Here is a 15588-nt window from a genome sequence, read left to right on the forward strand (position 1 = left end):
TAACAGTATGCACCTTTTTAGCCAACTGTAAGATACCATTTTGTATATTGTACTAGAGCTTTAGACAATTTAATACTCTTTTAGACTATTTGTATAAAATAAATATAATATTACAAATCAATTGCTTGTTCTATGTGTGATGATCTGTTGTGCAGCTGGGGGAGTCCCTTTCCTTGTATATATGGTTGAATGATGTCCCTTGAATGAATTTTTTGGCCTTTCCGTTGGCTTGACCTCCATGTAATATTAAGGCTGATTTGGAGGCACTTTTCAAGAAAAAAAATACCTAGCTGTGATGGAGATGTTGAGCATGAAAATCCAACAGTTATCAGCAGCACAAGCTGCAGCAGGCAAAGGCTGAGGATCGAAATGTACACATGAAGGCCTGAGGAAAGTTGTATCTTGCCACTCCCTACAGAACATGGAAGAGCTGTTGGGAGGATATTGCCTTTTTGAGATTTTAAGCATATTTCCTCAGCTCCTTAGTCCAGGGAAAGAGAAAGCGGATATGGCCACCGGTCTGGCAACCCAACACGTATATACTTCTATTGGTTAAATACTTTTTGTGTCTTTAAAGTAATTATTTTTAATGTATTTTGAGCAGAGGTTTTTAAAAAGAAATTGAAAACACATTGAAATCAGCATAGCATTATACATCAATCCAGCTGTCAGAGGTAGCCAGAAGTTTGACCAAGCATTTATAAATGGATCATGAGTTGTAGTTTTTAAGATATCAAACCGATTCTACAGGGCAACCATACTTTGCAGGCCTGTTTTCGTTGTGTTTTGTTATTTATCTGTAAGTTAGAGCGCACAAGCCTTCGGGTACCAGGAGCGCTCTACAAACGTATGAACAAAAGAAAATAGCACCACACGTTCCAAAACCATTCAGAATCAGGTTTAGAATGTAATTCCAGAATTTCATGCAGTTTCATTGAGTGGCGCCAAACTTAAAAGCCGTCTAAAAACTGCTTTTCACCAACTCTGTAATGCACAAATAAGCAAAGATGCCCCTGAACATCCAATATGTTTGTGATCAAAGGACTGTCCCGGACTGTTCATGGACATCGGAGAAGAAAAACCCCTCCTCCACACCCCTTACATCTCCAGAGATTGTTTGATAAGTTTGACATATGCAATGTTTTTTTAAATATGTTTTTACCACAATGTTCGTGGACACCGGCACTTGTCTCCGAATCCAACATGTTGGGTGCTCTAAAAAATATGAAGCACCTCACGTTTTTTATTGATCAATCAGCAGGCGTATCCGATGTCCGCAGACCTCACGGCGACCTCTTGGCTTATCGGAGGTCCGTCCGAGGACCAAACAGACAAGTGAGTCTGCAAACCAAACACAGAACTCACATTTTTTTTGTTCCTACTTTCTGGTCATTTTTTTTAAAAAAAACTACTGGACGGATTTACACCAAATTATAAAAGCCTGCTTTCGGGACCAAGCCATTGCTCCTGTCGCAAATCTGGTGAAAATCTGTCCAGCGGTTTGGACTGTAGGCATGAGCAATTTATTTTCCATTGCATCTATGGGAAAAACCACAAAGTTTGGGACCCACTATAACTTTGCTCCCCATTCACAAAACCTCACCAATCTTCGCAGGATCGATCTGACGGGGCCATGTCCTTTTTTCAAAGTTCTGTGAGGATTGGTCGAGGGGGGGCAAAGTTATAAACCACCCAAAAAGTGCTTTTCTGAGGGGTTGAGCAACTTAACCATAACTACAGGGCCGCTACCGCAGGCCCGGTCATTTATATTATAGGACTTTATCCATGGAAAATGTGAACATTCTTTTGCTAATAACGTTTGCCTTGCAAGATTGATTCAGCTGATATCTTACCAACAAAAAGTGTTTCACGCTCCCCACACCCAGACTGGAAGATATGGGAAAGGGGGGGAGAGGAGAGCAGAGGGGGAGTTTTCAAGGAGGAGAATGGAGGAGGAGGGATTTAAGGGAAGTGCGAAATGAGGAGAAGGTTGTGGTAGAGAGGATTGTGAGAGTGAGAGAGTTCCAGTGCAGGGGAGCAAAGAGTTGGAAGGAGCGGAAACGGGAGGAAGCACAGGGGGATGGAGGTACAGTGAGAAGGAAATGATCAGCAGAACGAAGGGAGGGGGAGTAGAAGGAGAGAAGGGAGGAGAGATAAGGAGGAGCAAGACCATGGAGGGATTTGAAGACAAGGCAGAGAAAGTTGAATTTTAGCTGCGAGTGGAAAGGTAGCCAGCCAAGGTAAGAGAGCGAATAGGAGATGGAGTCACGGGTGGTAAGGAGACAAAGGGTACGAACAGCCGAGTGGTAAACAGACTTAAGAGGGGCAAGCTGAGATGCGGGAAGACCAAAGAGTAAAAAAGAGCAGTAGAAGAGGCAGGAAAAGACGAGAGAGGAGATTAAGAGTTTGGAGGCGTGGAAAGTAAGGGAGGGACGGATTCTGTGAATATTACAGAGGTGGTATCGGCAGGTGCGATAGGTGAGTGAAATGTGTTGCGAGAAGTTGAGAGGAGTCAAAGAGAACGCCTAAGTTACGAGCTTGGGGAGAGAAAGGGAGATTGGAGGGAGGAAAGTGAATGAAAGGGGGAGGAGAGGGAGGGAGAAGAGAATTAGAGGGGAAGAAAAGGACTTCAGTTTTATCAGTGTTGAGAGAGAGAAAGCGGGAGGACATCCAGTTCTTGATAGCAGTGAGGCAGGAGGAGAGCTTAAGGTGAAGGTCAGTCGTGAAGGAGAAGGAGAGAAAGAGTTAGGTATCGTCCGCATAGAAATGGTGGGAGATGTCAAACGAGGAGATGACAGGCGCAATGAGGGATGTGTAGAGAGAGAAGAGGAAAGGACCAAGTACAGAGCCTTGGGGAACACCATGAATAAGAGGGAATGAAGGAGAGGTCTGACCTCCCCATGAAACTGTGAAGGAACGGGAGGAGAGGTAAGAGGATAACCAGTTTAGGACATGGTCTTTAAACCCGAAGGAGGAAAGAGTGTGGAGGAGGAGTAGATGATCGACAGTGTCAAAAGCTGTGGAGAGATCAAGGAGAATAAGGATAGAGGATTGCTTGGTATGTCGAGCAGAGAGGAGGGAGTTAAGGATAGAGGTGAGAGCAGTTTGTGGAATATTTCGGACGGAAGCCAGATTGGAAGGGAGGAAGGAGAGAGGAAGTATTGACAAAGGATGAGAGTTGAGAGTAGGCAAGGCGCTCAAGAAGCTTAGAAAGGAAAGGTAGAAGAGAGGTAGGTCTGTAGTTAGCAGTGATGAGTGGATCGGCAGAGGCAGAGGGCTTCTTTAGAATAGGAATAATCGTTGCATGTTTGAAGGCAGAGGGATGGATTGATGAGGATAGGCAGGAGTTGAAGAAAGTGGTGAGGTAAGGGATAAGAAGAGGGTAGATCTTGGGGATAAGAGTTCAGGGCAGAGGGTCAGAGGGGGTGGATGTGGGGTGGGCTTTGGATAGTAGGCAGAAGACTTCAGAAGGGGAAACAGGTGAGAAGATGGACATAACGGAAGCAGGAGGAGAGGCGGGAGGAGGAGTGAGGGAGTTAGAGGGGGAGTTATTTTTTTGCCAGAGGGTGAGGATTTTGGAGGAGAAGAAGTTGGCAAAGTCCAGAGGAGAAACTGTGGAATTGGAAGAGGGATCAGGAGTAGGAGGAGAGAGAAGGCGAGAGAGAGTTTGAAAGATCCGACGAGGGTGGGAGGCTTGAGACTGGAGAAGGTTGGAGTAGGAGGAGGATTTGGTCGCTGCAAGACAAGAGTTGTAAAGTGCGTGGTAGGAGAAGTAAGAGGTTTGATTAGAAAGCGAGGGAGTATTGAGCCAGAGTCTCTCTAATCTTCTGAAAAGGCGCCACATAGAGCGTAGATGGGAAGTAAGGGTTGAGAAGGTTTCTGGGTAGGATGCAAGAGGGAAAGAGGGTGGAGATGGTCAAGGGCAGTGGAGATAGAAGAGGAAAGGGAAGATAGGGCATCATCTGCAGAGAGTAAAGCAAAGTCTTGGAGAGATGGAAGAGAAGAAGAGCAGGTGTTGGTGAAGAGGGTAGCATCAAAGTCACGAAGGTCACAACGTGAATAGGTTGGAGGGGGTGAATAGGTTGGAGGGGGGGATTAGTAGTAGTGGAGTGGGAGAGAGGAGAAAGGGAGAATGAGAGTAGGGCATGGTCAGAGATAAACAGGAAGAGAGGAGACGGGAAGAGGGATTGGAGGAGTTGAAGATGAGGTCCAGGGTGGAGCCGGAGGAGTGAGTAGGGGATGAAGGAAGAGGGGAGAGGAGGTAGGAATCAACGATGGAGTAGAGGGAGAAGGAAGATGAATATTAAAGTCGCCAAGTACAGATATAGGAGAGGGGGAAGGGGAGATAAGCGATAGGAGGTGATCAAGGTCTTCATAGAAGGAAGAGAGAGGGCCGGGGGGACGATAGATGACCAGGAATGAAATAGGGTGGGGAGAGGAGAAGGACTTCAAAGGAAGGGAAAGAAGGGAGAGTTGGAGAGAAAGAGGAGGAGATGTATTTGGGGTGGTATAGGAGACCAACGCCTCCACCACGGCCCGAGGGGCAAGGGGTGTGGATGAAGGAGGAAGAGGAGGTAGTTAAGGAGGCGGGGACAGAGGTGTTGAGGGGGAATCCAGGTGTCAGTTAGGCAGAGAAAATGAAGGTTAAGGGTAAAGAATATGTCAAGAGTAGCTGCAGTTTTATTACAGATGGATCTGGCATTCCAGAAAGCAGTGTTCATAAGGGCAGAGTGGTTGGCAGTAGGGGGGTAAAGAAGGTTAGGGCGGTGAGAGAAGGAAGGAGGTTAACTGGAGGAGTGGGGGTGAGGATGGTGAAGAGGACTAGGCATTAGGGGGAAAGAGGAGAGTAGGAGGGAAAGGAGAAGGAGGAAGGGAGGAGAGGGGTGGGGGTGAGGCGGAAAGGAGTTATGGAAGATTGCATACCAAAGGACATAGAGAAGGACAAGTAGAGAAGGGTCGTAGTTGTAGGAGTTAGAAATGCAGAGGGGTAGAGACCAGTGTGTAGTTATAGAAAGGGGGGGGCAGTGGGCAATGTAGGACGAAGTGTGGAGTGGGGAGAGGAGAGTGACAAGAGTGGGTATAAGATAGCGACAAGGGTGGACTCGGGTCCAGTGGTGAGGGATGGCCGGTGGGAACAAAACAGGCAGAAGGAGTAAGTTTTGGAGAGCTCTAAGGTGGTCACGTGTCCAGTGAAGAGAGATGACCGGCAGGAGCCAATAGAGTCAGTAGTAGTAGGCGCTCAAAGCTGTAATTGGAGGAGGCAGGTGCCTGGGAGTGAGCAAGCACTCAAAGCTGTAGTTGGGAAGTAGACACTCAAGCTGTAGCTGGAAGAGAGGGGTGCCTGGGAGTAAGCAAGCACTCAAAGCTGTGGTTGGGAGTAGATACTCAAGCTGTAGCTGGAGAAGAGGGGTGCCTGGGAGTGAGCAGGCACTCAAAGCTGCAGTTGGAGGAAACAAGGACCTGGGTTTGAGCAGGCAAGCTCAGGGTGGCAGGGTCGCTGTAGTATGCAGAGTGCAGAGAGCCTTTTCAGAAATGAAAAAGCAGCCATTTTCTTCTCAAAATTTTATTGCCAATACCTTTTGACTTGCTGGATGGATTTGGATGACATTTTCAAAACAAAACATTTGTCAAAGCCGCCCCCCCCGCCCCAAATTGCAAACTTTGGGAACTATACATTATACAATGAAAAGTTAAAGAAAACAAAACACCACCATTTTCAGGCCATTCATTAAAAGTGCAGTTTTTGAGCAGCCCTAACGTGAAATAGAAGGGGCTAAGCAACCATAGGAAGGGGGCAAATTTGGACCAAATAAGAAACAATTGGGCCCAAGCATTGATGTAATTTTCATTTATTGGGGTAAATCCATACAATAGTTTTTAAAATATTTGCCAAAAATACACCCCTGCTCCTTTAAACCTTTATATCGGCTTTCGTACTTTGCAGCAGAGAGGCTGAGTGAGCGTGAAAACTGCACTTAAGATAAATAGCAGTTTTGCTAAAAGTATGTAGTGTGTACTAGATTGTTAATGGATAATGAGTAGGAATAGGTGTTGGAGCTGTGCAAGGGAAATTTAAGTTGAAAGTTCCTAGATCAGAAGAAAATGCAGTTCTGAACAGTCCCTGAAGCAGAGATCTCATTGTGAAGTGCGGACGGGTTCTCAGACACGTCATCATGCTGCGTGCCAGCTTATGGTCACGTGGCACTGTCCGGAAGGTCCGCTATGAAGTCGGATGTTCATAGACGTCTATGGATGCAAAACTAGTTGAAATAGTTGCAAAAAGTGTATGGACGTGTTACAAATGATTCCAGAAGGTGGGAAATGGCAGAGTTTTAAGGTGACACTTTGTAAATGGGACACAAACATTGCTATATTGGTTAAGTATGATATTAGTATGTTGTAGGAAAATAGCATGCACTGGTAAAAACCCATGAAATTCACTGAAAAAACTTTGTTAAAGGGGTGTTTGGATATCATCAATGACATTTGTGATGTCATCTTTGATGTCCTGGGTTTTAGTCCTAGCAGTGCACGGTGGTGGCACGAGTTATGGTTGCTTAGCTTACATAACTGGCGAATTTCAGGGGTTTTTCGGTTTTACTTTTTTTTACTGAATATACATTTTCACAGTGTGAATTTGATAGATGTTTACTAGGATTCCCTTAATTTATATACATGTAACATAGAACATACTGAACATCCCGCTAATGATTTTGATGTCCGCAGACTGTGTGTATGTCCGCGAACGGATGCGGTCAACATCAATACTACCCAAAACACTAAGGGGGGTATCTTAATTTGTTCCATCATGCTATATAAACACAGCACACGTTCAAAAAGCAGCACATAAACACATTATATGTAATAATGAATAAAAAGTGGAACCTATATATCTAACACATCAACCATCCATTTAAATACCATATGTACTAAAATGGAATATACCAAACAAAAAAGATATGCCTCCAACATAATTACCTCACAGAAACTGCACAGCTAGGAGCAACAGCAGACCTACACAACAGTAAGAACACAACTCACCAGAAATTAGTAAGTAATCTTCATTTTTCTTATATATTTCTAGAATTTTTGTATTAGGTACTCTAAAATTAATTTATTTTTGTTTTTTACACAGAAATGTCCAGTACTTTGGAATGGCTTGAGGAAAATGTGCCACGTGTGGAAATGTCTGAAGACAGTAATACTAATGGTAGACACTTCTCTTTATAAGCAAATTAATAATCATTACTTTATGTACACTTAACATATATATTTATTTTAACAGACCATACAAACATTGAAAATAATGCACCAAAAGACACATTGGAAAATACTCTGCAGCACATGGAACAAAAAATGGACATGCTCATGGAAAATTTCAATCTTTTGAAACATTTTGTGGAGGACCACATAAACGAAAAAATTAAATACCATTGTCCCAATTGTACCTGTTCCCCCTCTCCATGTCCCAGTCAACTATCCCCAAACCCTCACCACCAAGAAAAACGTTATGTTGAGACTTCTATCCATTCATCTGATTCCATCCATCCATCCTCTCCAAACCCCTAATACCCCTGTATTTGTGTCAGTTTCTGTGTGTCTTTTAATTCAATCCTTTGGTCTTTTTTTTTTTTAAGGTCAGTTGGGGTGTCAAGCATTAGCCAAAATGGGGGTGTCCTAAGGACACTTTACCTGTCCGTACAGTCTTTAGAACATCTACGCACATGCGCACCACACCCATAGGTCCTGCGAACATCGCACCTGTCCGTAACTGTCAGTCTCACTTGTGTCGCACTTTTCATTTGTTTGAGGACCTGAACACTCTCCGTAGAACACCCGCACGCATGCGCATGACCGTTCCCGTGCATTTGGTGTCCTGCGGACACCCGTTCCTTTCACAGACGTGTTCCCGACATCATCATGTGACCGCACCCACACTGAGCGTGTGTCCTGATTTGCAGAGACTGTCCGGTTCCCCAACATTTTAAAATAACTTGTTCAGCCAATCCAAATTATTCGACAGTACAAATTTACCATTGCACATGTCCCAGACAATGACCCTGGCTTTCCACATTCCTTTTGGAAATTTTTGAACCTTTTTGGGGTGTTCGATCTGTCTGCGAAGCGCTCTCCACTGCCCCTATAAAAGGCCACACCCCAGAGCTGATCTTCATTGTGCTTCTGGCTATTGCAGATTGACTTTGGCTGCCTTTGCTGCTCTTGCTGAGATTATCTCATCAACCCTGATGGCATCCATGGCTGCTGATGCTACATCTGTCTCAGCAACACCCAACCCCTCCCCCACCACCACCTCCCCAAGGGCCTGCAGAGGGGAACAGGCGTGAAGATGTAGAGGACAAGGAAGAAGAGGATGAGGAACTCCCTACTACCAGCACTCGCCGGGAGTCTTTTGGTAACATACCAAAAGCATGTGCGAACAAGGTCACCTTCAACCAGTGTAAAATGGCGCTGAGTCGTGGGAGACGTGGTTCGTACAGCTTTGGTACGACATCCATGAAGAGTCACCTGCAGTCGTTCCAAGGTTGTACCTTGTGATGAACGTAGTAGGCGCAGTTCCTCTACCACATGTTCCGTTTCCGCTCCTCTCATCACAAGAGACACTCCTGTGGAAGAGCGCATCCCTCCAGCTGCCTCACAGGCCATTCACGATGCTGTTGAGCCTTACCTTTCGAGGGTCACAATATTGCGTATGTACTGCGACGCAGAACTCTGCAGGGGGGAGAGTCTTCGAAGTGCTTTCGAGACTGTGGTGACAAAGCACCAGAAGACCTGCTACCTACCTAAACTAAGGCCCACCCTACATCTTCCTCCCTCCACCTACCCTTTCTTATCCCCGTGGTTGGTGTCCCTTCATTACCCTCCTCTCCTAGTGCGTCGTGTGTAAAAAAAAACAAAAAATATAAAAAGAACAAAAATTAAAAAAAGGCTCTTTTCAGAGCCACATATCACAGTTTAAAAATAGAAGTGGCAAATAAACAGTGCAGGGCCCTGTGCATTTTTTGGAAGTCTGCAGACAGTTCTAGGACATATAAAGTTTTAGGGTGCTGCCCTAGTAAAATCAATGCACTTTTCTCTGGGAGGAAGTGGTGGCTCTGAAAAGAGCCTTTTGGTGGTGTTTTTGTGTGTTTGAAAAACATGAAATCGTCAACATCTACTGCAAAATAGATGACTGTAATTCCAGAAAAGTTCTCAATGCATTTTGTACATTTCTCAAAAAAATCTGATTGCCAGCATAAGTAAGATGCACTCCATCTCTGCGGAAAACGTATGCGCTACGAAACATAATATTTTCATTGTGAAAAGAGGACATGCCAGAATCTCTTAGAAAGGCACAAACAGCCTTATTGACATTGCGCCTCGCTTTCTCCACTTGTGGACCAAATGAAGAAGAATGCAGCCACATTTGTCTTTGCGCAATACGAGAAAAAATTATTTGGGAATTTGGAAACTTGTCCATGACCTTCCCAAGTCCTTCTTTCATTGCAAATTGCAATGAAATTCCAGACACATGTTTGTTTTGTTTGTTTTATTACTTGTATATACTTGTATTTACATGTCCTAAACTGTTCCCTTCACAATGAATTATGATTATGTCTGGATGATACTCTGTCTCTAAAGTAGCACAGAGAGGTACCAAGTCCAGCCACTTCATTCCACGCACTCCATGCCAGTGCACTTCCACATGAGGGAATCCAAGATCTGGAGCTACTCCACAGTGTTCTGCATGCACCTCCAACGAATGTACCCATGAGTCTCCCAAAATCCAGATAATCTGTTTTCAGAAACACACAGCCATAGCTATCTATTCTTCTCTCAGGAAAAACATGATCTGACAAACTCTCTCCTTAGACAACACACCCTGTAAACTTCTGCTCATTCTCATTTGCATGCCTCTCCACCCCAAAACCCCTCTATGTGATATGCGCTGTCTGCGGACTACCGCCATGTCATCGGACATATCGAAAATCTGAGCATGGTGAATGTAAAATTAAATAGTGTGCCCCATTTCCCCTTTGAGGTTGGCTCTGAAAAGGGCAGTTTTTTGGGTTTTTTTGCAGATGCTTGACAGACACCTGTTATTTTGTATTTTTTGGGGTTTTGTTTCTTCTTACTTTACTACTAAAATCTTCACATAACCTTCTCCAAAGCAACCCTTATGTTCCAAAACAGCATAGCATTTCCCAAAAAAGATAAGGAAATGCCATCTTCTTTAAAATAAACAGCATTACTGGAATCAATATTCTCATTATTGCAGAAAAAACATACCAGCTCTAAGCATGCAAGCACACATGCCTCGGTTGATTGCACACCTACCAATGTTTTGCTGAAGACAAAAAGCAGAACTATTGTCCCATATTGCCCTAGCTAGTACTCCAGAAAATATTACTTGGCATTTGGAAGGATGTTCATTACTGCTTGAACCAAGTGTTTCAAATCTGCCAACAAAGTAGGGGCACTGACATAGCCCAAATGAAAAGCACCATAGTGCAAAACTACCAGATGGGGACTGTTCATCCTGCCCATATCTTCACAAACTTGTACAATTCCATGTACATTGCAATCAGGCACAGTGCTCCACACCACCTCCACTCCTTTAACATCGAAATTGTTTGCCACATGCCTGCATTGAGCATATTGCTGTAAAGCATGCACAAATATATCTCCAAGCACCAACACTCTGACTTTCTCCACCTCTGCCATCTTCACTACACACAGTCTCTTTCAACACAAATCCACAACCTCAACATCTGATTCGCTGATCCCTACAGCCCCCTTTCCATGCTGAATTTGCTGGAAAACCCCAGGTGTGGCACGCCCTATCCGCAGACACCCGCGGTATCTGCGAAGTGCGTAACTCATAGCCAGCCCTTCTACCCTTTCCACATAACTCTGTGCTTTTCCGTCATTGGATACAGCTAAGCAGTCACACAACCATCCACCAATCACATCCACGACCTCTACATCTAACTCCATCATCAGAGTTCCGCACTTCAAATGTACTGTTGATCACTCTGAGTACAAGTCTCATATCATTGGAAAGCACCTACTACACAAATTACTCTACAAGTCTCTAAGATTTCTACTTACAGCTGCATGCATATCCACATGCATGAATACAAACTACAGGTATGCACATTTTATTCACAGTATATGTACAACTCTTACAAATGCATATAAACAGAGTAATGCCACTAAACCTGTATAACCTATAAAATTAACTTATTGCAATTTTTCCCATCTACTATAATCAACTGTCACTTCCAAACCTGCCTGCTATCTACAACACAGCTTTAAAAAACCATGTGATGCTCATAGACTTAATATTCTACTCATTTGCAAACCATGTTGAACTAACATTGTAAATAAAATATAAAGGCTGCACATAGTCAAATGAAATGCATGCATACACTATGTTCAGATATCAAACAAGAATACTACTGCAAAAACATAAAAATCAACATCTAAATTAACATCAGTGCTATAAACACAAAAAATTACTATTTTCTTTCTTTTACAATTGCAGTGAAGACCACTCTCCTGAAAATCTGCAGCATCTGAACTACGAACAGCATATCCGAAGAAACCTGCTCATTCCACAAAAAAAGAGTAAGTACAATACTACCTTAACATTCTTACTGTTACTTACACACACTGTGTGGTTCATTCATGTAATTTGTGCACCATAAAAACTGAGATTTCTGAACCATTCTGCCCACAAATCCCCTTTTTTTGGTACACAAATAACATAACTCAACCCCTAGAAGGTTAGTATTACAAAACAAAACTGTTTTAATTTTATACCATTAGACTTACTATTAGTGCTTCTCCTCACCACTGGCTCACTTTCTACTGGCATCTGAACCGCAGTATACTAACACGCAAATAGAAGACTATCCTTCTCAACTAATTGTAGCTGCCCAATGCACAATCACACACCACCACATACATCTTTACCATTATACTCAGACACTCATGCGCACAGCACACATACATTGCAGAACGGCCCAATCCATACCTTCATTTTTTTTCAAAAGACCTAAAGAATGCCTACCAAAAAGCAAGTCCATAGAAAGCAACGCATAAATAGAGCAAATGAAGTGTTCAAAATAAGCATCCATCTCTAGCAGAGTTTGTACAAAAAGTTCAAAAAAACTGCTAATACAGTCATTTAGCGAAAACAAAACAAGCTTCCAGTACAGAAACTTTGCCTCCTCTATCAAAATGTAAAACGAATAAGAAAATGATTAACAAGAATTCAGCTACCACTACTGCTAAAACTGCTCCTATTAATCTTGATATACTAGCAAGTAACCATGACAAAAAACAGGAGACAAATCATGCACAACCCTTAAAACCTACCGTAGAAAATGAATCTTAGAAGCTTTGATAGACAGTGCAATCCTTCTCAAAAGAAAGCTATTTATTTTAGTGTTAAACAGAAAGAAACAACTACCAAAACGTACTACTAAATTACAAAAAAGACTTCTCAATAAACGCAATGTCAACAAAAATAACTTCTTATGTATCTGTGGAGGTGAAGGGAGTCACACCACAAGCACAGAACCATATTTTAATGAAGAAGCATACAAACAAAACCAAACAAACACAATTGCCCTACATAGCAGTGGACGAGGTTATGAAAAACTTAATACCATAATGCAACAAGAAATACTGCTTACAAAAATATCCCCAGAAAACTCAGAATTACCTCTCCATTCAACTGAACCAGAACGTCCAGTATACAAATGGCCATGCACGTCAATGTGTAACATTCCCAAAAAATCGTTCAAATCTTTATGCCAGTTCTTCAATCCGTATGTGAAAGGCAAAGACAAAATCAAAATGAAACTGTTGCAAAATATGGATACCTGTCCAGTGCACAAATACACTGGACTACAAGGACATTCGTTAGCCTGCATTTCAGGACCTATTTGCAAAAGCACCTTCCATCATATCAAAATGATATCAACACATCATTCAACTATAAGAAATCTAGGGCCTCATTATGAGGTTGGTGATAACCATGGCGCTATTAGCGCTATGGCTGCCTCCAAATCCTTACTGACTCCGCCCTGGTGAATGGAGATATTACCGCCCCATTCCAAGGTTATCGGGGGCGGTAATTCCCCATTCACCAGGGCCCTTCCCCATTCCCATTTGAGGCCCCACAGGGCTCAATGGGAATGGGGAAGGCGCTAATAACGGTACCGCAAATTGCGGTACCGTTATTAGCACCAAAATCCCTTTACGGGTCCCGTCCTTAACGCCTGGTAAAACCAGGTGTTAAGGGAGGACCCGCAAAGGGAACTCTTAGTACGGCGGTAAGGGATTACCGGTACCGGTAATCCCTTACCGACCGGGTCATAATGACGCCCCTAGTCTATAAACTGTACTATGCTAAAAGTCCTGCTTTGGCACTAGCCAATTTAAATAATCTTCTACACGGTACAGTCAAAGACCTACTCGAAGAAATCGAGCATAGCCAGAAAAAATATTTTGGAAATGAAAGCCACTTACAAAATGCAATAGCTTTACAACAGACTAGCAACAATTCTACACATGGCAACCTTCTACTACACACATGCAAAAAAAGGAAATACTAAAATTTGAAAGTACATCCACTGAAGTACAAAACCATGTGTGTGTGTTGCCGCAGAACATTTTATAAAAGTAACAAAAACTATAGACATAACATACAAAATAGAAGACAATGAAGATTCCAAATGGTTTGAATTAGCTCTCTACCTTATAGCAGAAAACAAATACGAAATAACTGACCCCTTAATAATGTGCAGTTACTGCACTACAAAACTTGACAACAACCAAACACCTTCACCTGCTATCACAAATAACTTGGAATTATTCCCACTACCAAAACCCCTCCAACAACTCAATTTATATGAGAGCATCATAATTCAAACAGTGCAACCATTTCAAGCAATAATACGCCTTCAACCAAAAACAGCAAAATTACCTCCCTCTGAATTGGTGAAAGGCATTCATGGCAAAGTAGTTTATTTACCATTAAATCTAAAAGAAAATGTGTGCACACTGAGTGCAATGTCCAATAGAGCAATCTTTAATTGTCTTAGTAAATGGTGTACATACAAAAGACAAAAATATTTAGCAACAGCTTGTAGACTTACATAAAGTTAGACAAGCCTTACAATATCTAAAAGACAATAATGAATACTACAAAGAAATAAATATTGAAGAAAACTTAAGGGAAACAACTGAAATAATTCAAGAGTCACCAGAAACTGGTCAATTTGAACTTCTAGATCCTGCTACAGTATCCAATATTTTAGACCATTATACAATTCATCCATTACACTCTAATGACACCATAGATGATGCACTAGAAACGTACCAAATGCGACAAACCAAAGGATCATCAATCAGCATATGGGAAAAAAGTATAGAAGCATGTGCTTTTCCTCTACTCTTTCCTACTGGCAAAGGAGGAAGGTACGATGATAGACCTATTCAAATAACAGCATCAGAATACCGCTCATTACGAATGTATTCTGAAGATCCACATTTTGTCTAAATCTGGGAATAAATATTCCACCTACTCTTTGAAAGTGAACTAGCAACTCTGTGTTACGGATTGGCACACACATTGAAATCAGAAATCAAAATATGTCAGCTACGCAATTAATACAAAAAGTGCAAGAAAAAGATGAGATTTTACAATCGAGCATTACAAATCTATTAGCAAACATGCGTGGTACGAAAGAGTACTGGTTCCGACATCACAGAGATGTACGTTTTACGATAAGAAACCTTGGCCCACCCACTTGGTCTGTTACATCAAGTTGTGTAGAATACGCATGGGAAGATTTACATGATTTCCTACACATATCAAACAAAAACAAAACAAACAGATATACTAACACCTGGAGAACTTTGCTCTCTAGATCCTGTTAATGTTTCAAGATATTTCCATCATCGTTTCATTGCTATGCTACACTTTATTTGTTTTGTAATAAAACTGTTCCTCCCCTCAGAGTAGTGCAACACTTCTTTTGGAGAAAAGAATACCAAGCCAGAGGAGCACCACATATCCACATGCTTTTATGGATTAAAGATGCTCCTTAATTTGGTCAAGACAGCGATGCCACTGTTTTACAGTTTATTGAAAAATATGTCACTTGTGAAATTCTATTGGAAGCAACCAATTGTACAATTTCAAAGACACAAATGTGGCAAATATTGTCATTGCACATACAAAAACAAAGAGAAATACTACACCAAATGCTGCTTTGGTTTCCCTAGACCAGTTACAGAAACATGTGAAGTGAACAACTTCATGTCTTCAGTTAGACATAGTGTTAAAGGTAAATCACCTAAGAACACATAACATAAAAAGAACAGAAGAAGCAAAATATATCAATGATTACAATGCACTCATTGCCCTTTTATGGAATGCAAACATAGATGTGCAGTACATTGCAGACAATTCCACTGCAGTTGCACGATATGTTACAGCCTACTCAACAAAAGCAGAAAAAACAGAGCTTCAAGACCTCTGGAATGACCTATCATCGGACAAAACATTATCTC

This window comes from Ambystoma mexicanum, chromosome 5p, assembly GCF_040938575.1.
Source record: "Ambystoma mexicanum isolate Mex_15411 chromosome 5p, UKY_AmexF1_1, whole genome shotgun sequence".
NCBI classification, from domain to species: domain Eukaryota; kingdom Metazoa; phylum Chordata; class Amphibia; order Caudata; family Ambystomatidae; genus Ambystoma; species Ambystoma mexicanum.